The following is an 8,207-nucleotide window of genomic DNA, read 5'->3' as shown; positions in this document are numbered from 1 at the left end:
ACTCAACACTGCCCATAGACTCAACACTGCCCATAGACTCAACACTGCCCATAGATTCAACACTACCCATAGACTCAACACTGCCCATAGACTCAACACAAGTAGTAGCTGCACAAGTAGCTACGGGCCCCGCACTTTCAAGGGCCCCGCGCTAAATGATCTCAAGCAATCAATTTCCGTTCAGTGATTCTGCACTGGCTCTATTACTACAGTACTATACCGCCTTCGACTTTTATGATCGACCGGGCGTTTAAGGTTAGCGATTTTGTCGTATTATCTGGCCGTGTAGCAAATGAAAAATTACAATCACTCTACTACGCGAGTGAGTCACGTGTGTGTGTGCGTGTGTGACTAGGTGCGTGCTGTATGTTTGTATGGAGGGGCCCCTGTCACTCAGCACGTGCCCCAGACCCTCGACACTCACTCGTGATGCCCTCGCTCATGATGTCCGTCATGCGGCAGCAGGCAGACAGCATGCGCATGCTCAGGTGGTCGACCACGAGCACCTGTGGCACGGGGCGGGCGGGGGGGGGGGGCATTCCGCGTTCAACAGCGCAGACGGCGGGGGGGGGGGGGGGGGGCAGGGGGGGGGCAGGGGGGGGTCAAGTGCACTGGAGGAGAGGGCAAGTCGGGTGCTGAAGGGGAGCTGAGATGAGAAGGAGTCGCCCGAGACGAGGGACGTTGTTGAGAGGGAGGCTCTGGATGGGAGTGGAGGGAGGCAGGGATGGTGGAGAAGTGATCGCAATGGCGGAGGGGGGCGAGGGGGCGACTGGCGGTCGGGAATATTACCGGAGGGAATGAGCTGGGGGGGGGGGGGTAAGAAGGAAGGTGGAGATGGAGTGAATTGGCGAGAGGATAGAGGAGGGTGCTGAGATTAAGATTAAGGTCACCCAGAGGAAGGAATGGGTTGGGATGAGTAAAGAATGAATTTAAGATTGTTAAAGAAGGACAGAAGGTGTGGGGGGGGGGGGTGCCGGGAGGGGCAATGGACGACGAGCCGAGAGAATTGGTGCCGGGGGGAGAGGCTGGATGGAATTGGGGGATGAGAAAAGGGGAACGGGAGAGGTCGCCGAGCCAAGATGGGGCGAGTTGAGGAGACGCATCAACCCCCCCCGTCTTGTCCGGCTTGCCGACATTGTGTGGGCGAAGGCGGAAGAGGAGGTGGTTGTGGTGGTGGTGGTTGTGGTTGTGGTGGTGGTGGTGGTGGTCGTGGTGGTGGTGGTCGTGGTGGTGGTGGTCGTGGTGGTGGTCGTGGTGGTGTTGGTGGTGGTGATGGGCACAGCAGTGGCAGCGTCGAGTGTAAGTATCCCTGTCTCTAGATTTGAAGTTTTCGTGACTGCAAGGATCCATACTCTTTGTTTTTTTTCGGTAAAATCACGTAGGTGAAAACTAAATAAAACAAAAATAAAAGAACTAAATTAAATCACGACGTTTCGGAAGCAACACAAGCATCCGCCACCAGGTGTGACCGCTCCAGCAAAATGACTAGCGCATGAAGCGAGCTCTTAGAGACACGTGTTTATGTGTGAGTGCAATCACATGGAGGTCCCAGCCACGACGATTGTCGTTTTGTATCGTGCCGGGTGCCAGGCTCCGCTTAGCTGCGTAGCTCTTTAAACAGTGGCGACCTGGCCCATCAGATTACAGGCCGATAAAGCGGCAGCTCACCACCACCATCATCATCCCCATCATCACCACCATCATCATCATCACCACCACCATCACCACTACCATCATCACCACCACCATCACCATCATAACCATCATCATCATCATCACCATCATAACCATCATCATCATCACCATCATCACCACTATCATCATCACCATCATCATTACCATCTTCAACACCATCACCATCGTCATCACCACCACCATCATCACCACTACCATCATCACCATCATCACCACCACCGTCATCACCACCATCACCACCATCATCACCATCATCACCATCATCATCGTCCTGGGGACATTTCTAGCAGCAGCCGAATTCCTCTGAACGCTGACGTCGATTCTAAATGTGGAGCGGGAAAACAGGACCCGGAGAGACACACGTCCACGCGATCACGGGGAGAGGGAGACACGCAGACTGCGAATACACAGCAGCAGCAAGCAGCAGGCGTAGTCAGGGTCGAGATTGAACCCACGACCTCCTGTGTACCAGGCGAGGGAGTCAACATCTCCTCGCCAGCGAGGCGTGAGTGGCCGTGCCTCTTGGTAAGTTGGCATCGGCAGAAGTGAGGTCCGGGATTTGGGTGGACACCAACCAGCCGAAGGTGGAGGTGGTGATGATGTGATGATGATGGTGGTGATGGTGGTGATGATGATGGTGGTGATGGAGGTGGTGATGATGTGATGATGATGGTGGTGATGATGTGATGATGATGGCGGTGATGATGGTGGTGATGATGGCGGTGATGATGCTGTGATGATGGTACTTGCCTTCCATTCTCCTCGCTTTTTCACCTTCTTAATCACCTCGGTCATGATCTCTGCGTACACATAGAGTACACACGTGTCTGTGTCACTGTGTCTGTGTCACTGTGTCTGTGTCACTGTGTCTGTGTCACTGTGTCTGTGTCTCTGTGTCTGTGTCACTGTGTCTGTGTCACTGTGTCTGTGTCACTGTGTCTGTGTCACTGTGTCTGTGTCTCTGTGTCTGTGTCACTGTGTCTGTGTCACTGTGTCTGTGTCTCTGTGTCTGTGTCTCTGTGTCTGTGTCACTGTGTCTGTGTCACTGTGTCTGTGTCACTGTGTCTGTGTCACTGTGTCTGTGTCACTGCGCTACGGCGACCCGGGTTCGATTCCCGCTCACGGCTAACACCCAGTGACGATGATCTGAACCGGTCCCGGGCCTCCCCTAGGTCGACTCAGCCTTAAATTAGTATTTGGTGCGATGTGTAAACATCGTCACTAGGGAGACAAAGGCGGCCGGGCGTGGTGCTGGCCACCCACCCCCTCGTGTGCCGTGCCGGCCTTCATAGGTGCTTCTCGCTAACAGCACTTGCCCTTACAGTCTATTAAGGCTAAATGGGGGATCTTTGTGTCACACCGGGAGTGTGTGTCACACCGTGTGTGTGTGTCACACCGTGAGTGTGTGTGTCACACCGTGAGTGTGTGTGTCACACCGTGTGTGTGTGTCACACCGTGTGTGTGTGTCACACCGTGAGTGTGTGTCACACCGTGAGTGTGTCACACCGTGTGTGTGTGTGTCACACCGTGTGTGTGTGTGTCACACCGTGAGTGTGTGTGTCACACCGTGTGTGTGTGTGTCACACCGTGTGTGTGTGTGTCACACCGTGAGTGTGTGTCCACGAACCGTGTGTGTGTGTCACGTGTGGGGAGCGGTAGTGTAGCAGTCAGCGCGCTGCGCTACGAACCCAGACGACCCGATTTCGATTCCCGCTCACGGCCAACACCAGTGACAGTTATCTGAAACAATACTGGGCCTCCCCTAGGTCGACTCAGCCTCAAATCAGTACATAGTGCAATGCGTAAACATCACCGCTGGGGGAGACAAAGGCGGCCGGGCGTGGTCCTGGCCACCCACCCCCTCGTGTGCCGGCCTTCATGGGTGCTCGCCAACAGCACTTGCCTCAACAGTCTGTTAAGGCTACACGGGGGATCTTTGTCTGGGGGGGGGGGGTCGGTGGCTGTGGCGCAGTGGTTAGCGCTGCAGTCGCCAACAGCACTTGCCCCAAATGTTTGTTCGGGCTATACGGGGGATCTTTGCCTTTGCCGTGCCAGCGCGTGCCAACTGCGCATGCGCAGAACACCGCCATGAAAGGGAACCCGTCACGGACGATCCCTCACGGGGGCGTCGCCAGCCGTGAGGGATCCACTGCTGGATGGGTCACCGCCTCCACCCTGACACCATCATCATCACCATCATCACCACCATCACCACCATCATCACCATCATCACCACCATCATCATCACCATCATCATCACCACCATCACCACCATCATCACCACCATCACCACCATCATCATCATCACCACCATCATCACCACCATCATCATCACCATCATCATCATCACCACCATCACCACCATCACCACCATCACCACCATCACCATCATCATCACCATCATCATCACCACCATCACCACCATCACCACCATCATCACCATCATCACCACCATCACCATCACCACCATCATCACCACCATCACCATCATCATCACCACCATCACCATCACCACCATCATCACCATCATCACCACCATCACCATCATCATCGTCACCACCATCACCATCATCACCACCATCACCATCATCATCATCGCCATCATCATCACCACCATCACCATCATTACCATCACCATCATCACCACCATCACCACCATCATCATCACCATCACCATCATCACCACCATCATCATCGCCATCATCATCACCATCATCATCACCACCATCATCATCACCATCATCATCATCACCATCATCATCACCATCATCATCATCGTCATCATCATCATCACCATCATCGTCACCATCATCACCACCATCATCATCACCATCATCACCACCACCATCATCATCACCATCACCACCATCATCATCACCATCATCATCATCACCATCACCACCATCATCACCATCATCACCATCATCACCACCATCACCACCATCACCACCATCACCATCATCACCACCATCATCATCACCACCATCATCGTCATCATCATCATCACCACCATCATCATCACCATCACCACCATCATCATCACCACCACCATCATCATCACTACCATCACCACCACCATCATCACCACCATCATCATCACCACCATCATGGTGATGATGGTGATGATGATGGTGGTGATGATGATATCAATAACGGTGACTAAGACGCCCCCCCCCTCCTTGTCCCTGTGCCCCCCCCCCCCCCACTGCGCATGCATCCGAGAGCGCGCGCACGTCCACGAGCACAACAAAGACAAAGATCCCCCGCGTAGCCTCAACAGGCTGGCGGGGAAAGTGCCGTGAGGAGCGAGTCGTCACACCTCGGCACTGTGGCACACGAGGGGGCGGTGTGGCCAGCATCACGCCCGGCCGCCTTTGTCTCCCCAGTGACGATGTTTACAACGCACCGCGCCGGTTGACCAGTTGAGGCTGAGTCGACCTAGAGGAGGCCCAGACAATCGCCACCCGAGTTCGATTCGCCGCTCGACCGTGAACGGGAATCGAACTCGGGTGGTCCGGGTTCGGAGCGCAATGCGCTGATCACTCCTCACGTATCCATCACCCACAAAGATAAAGATCCCCCTTTATAGCCTTAACACACTGTAGGGGCAAGTGCTGTTAGCGAGTAGCACCTATGAAGGCCGGAACGGCACACGAGGGAGTGGGTGGCCGCACCACGCTCGGCCGCCTTTGTCTCCCCGGTGCCGATGTTTACGCACAGCACCAGCTACTGATTTAAGACCGAGTCGACATAGGGGAGGCCCAACACCGCTTCAGATAATCGTCATTCTTATTGGACGTGGGACGGCAATCGACGTCGGTTCGTAGCGGAGCGAGTTAATCACTGCACCACCGCTCCGCACACGCAGGCACACACACCATCACCCACCATCACACACCATCACCCACACACGCAGACACACACACACACCATCACACACACACACACCATCACACACACACACACCATCACACACACACACACCATCACACACACACACACCATCACACACACACACACCATCACACACACACACACCATCACACACACACACACCATCACACACACACACACCATCACACACACACACACCATCACACACACACACACCATCACACACACACACACCATCACACACACACACACCATCACACACACACACACCATCACACACACACACACCATCACACACACACACACCATCACACACACACACACCATCACACACACACACACCATCACACACACACACACCATCACACACACACACACCATCACACACACACACACCATCACACACACACACACCATCACACACACACACACCATCACACACACACACACACCATCACACACACACACACCATCACACACACACACACCATCACACACACACACACACCATCACACACACACACACCATCACACACACACACACCATCACACACACACACACCATCACACACACACACACCATCACACACACACACACCATCACACACACACACACCATCACACACACACACACCATCACACACACACACCATCACACACACACACCATCACACACACACACCATCACACACACACACCATCACACACACACACCATCACACACACACACACACACCATCACACACACACACCATCACACACACACACCATCACACACACACATACACAAAGACAAATATCCCCCGTTTAGCCTGAACAGACTGTTATAGCAAGTGCTGTTAGCGAGTGGGTGGCCAGCACCACCCCCGGTCGCCTTTGTCTCTCTAGTAGCGATGTTTACACATCGCACCAGATACTCATTTGAGGCTGAGTCGACCTAGGGGAGGCCCAGGGCTGGTTAAGATAATCGCCACTGGTGTTGGCCGTGAGCGGGAATCGAACCCGGGTCGCCAGGTTGGTAACGCAGCGCGCTAACCACTACACCACCGCTCCCACACTATACACACACCCCAGGCCACACATCCACACACCAAGATGTACGCACATCATCCCACACACACACACATCAACCCACACACGCACATCATCCCACACACACACACACATCATACACACACACACATTAACCACACACACACACACATCATACACACTCACACCATCACATCATCCCACACACACACATCATCCCACACACACACACATCCCACACACACATCATCCCTCACACACACATCACCCCACACACACACATCAACCCACACACACACCATCAACACACACACACACATCAACCCACACACACACACATCCCACACACACATCATCCCTCACACACACCATCACCCCACACACACCAGGATGCACACACACACACACATCAGGATGCACACACACATCACCCCACACACATCACCCCACACACACACCATCATCCCTCACACACACACATAAACACACACACCTTCTCACACACACATCATCCCTCACACACCAGGATGCACACACACACACCATCTCACACACACATCACCCCACACACACACCAGGATGCACACACACACACGCACAGACACTCCAGCTCGCGCAGTCACCGCAGCTGTGAGACGGAGTGCCACTCACTCTCCCCCACCACCGCCTTCAGTCCTCGTTGGGGCGCCATCTTCCTCTCTCGCTCCTCTCTCCTCTCGCTCTCTCTCTCTGCGTCTCTCCCTCCTGCGCTCTCTCCCCTCACGTGACTCTTAATGACGGGAGGGAGAGAGATGGGGGAGAGCGCTACCGCAGTGACGCGGCACCGCTCCCCCCACTCACCCCCCACCCCGCCACCACAACTACAGCCATCATCACCACCATTAACATCACACCATCATCATCATTACGGCATCATTAGCACAATCACCATCATCAGCGTCATTAACGTCACACGCTGTCACGATATAAATCATTAACACAGCACCATCATCACCATCACCACCATCACCATCATCACCATCATCATCATCACCATCATCATCATCACCACCACCATCATCACCATCATCATCACCATCATCATCACCACCATCACCACCATCACCATCACCACCATCACCATCATCACCATCACCACCATCACCATCATCACCATCACCATCATTACCACCATCACCATCATCACCATCATCATCACAATCATTATCACAACAACCACCAACATCGTCATCATCACCACCGCCACCCACCATCATCACCATCACCACAACCACCAACTAACACTATCAACCACCATTCCTATGACTACGGCAATTCACACAATCACCATCGCTACCACCATCATGAACATCACCGTCGCCACCATCAAATTGCCATCCACACCGCAACCATCACCGCTATGCCAACCACAGTGGCACCCCTCCCTTGAGCCCGAGATTGATGCGGCTACAGAGAGACGCGAGCGCGCTGGGGAGCACCGCGTGACACATCGCCCATCAGTGTCACCCACTCCACCCCCATCAGTGTCACCCACTCTACCCCCACCGCGTCACCCACTCCACCCCCATCAGTGTCACCCACTCCAC

The 8,207-nt window shown here is 54.1% G+C and overlaps 1 long non-coding RNA gene across 1 annotated transcript; it reads right to left on the bottom strand.

Annotated features, from left to right (window-relative positions):
- Nucleotides 1–399: 399 nt before the first annotated feature.
- On the bottom strand, nt 400–7,404 carry LOC144955273 (uncharacterized). Its single transcript, XR_013641579.1, has 3 exons — nt 7,273–7,404; nt 2,446–2,495; nt 400–506 (listed from the first exon to the last, which is right to left on the bottom strand). It is a non-coding gene; the product is annotated as an uncharacterized LOC144955273 (long non-coding RNA).
- Nucleotides 7,405–8,207: the final 803 nt, after the last annotated feature.

Source organism: Lampetra fluviatilis, unplaced genomic scaffold, assembly GCF_964198595.1.
Source record: "Lampetra fluviatilis unplaced genomic scaffold, kcLamFluv1.1 SCAFFOLD_1496, whole genome shotgun sequence".
NCBI lineage: Eukaryota > Metazoa > Chordata > Hyperoartia > Petromyzontiformes > Petromyzontidae > Lampetra > Lampetra fluviatilis.
The sequence above is the reverse complement of the archived record's forward strand: the minus strand, read 5'-3'. Positions and strand labels throughout refer to the sequence as shown.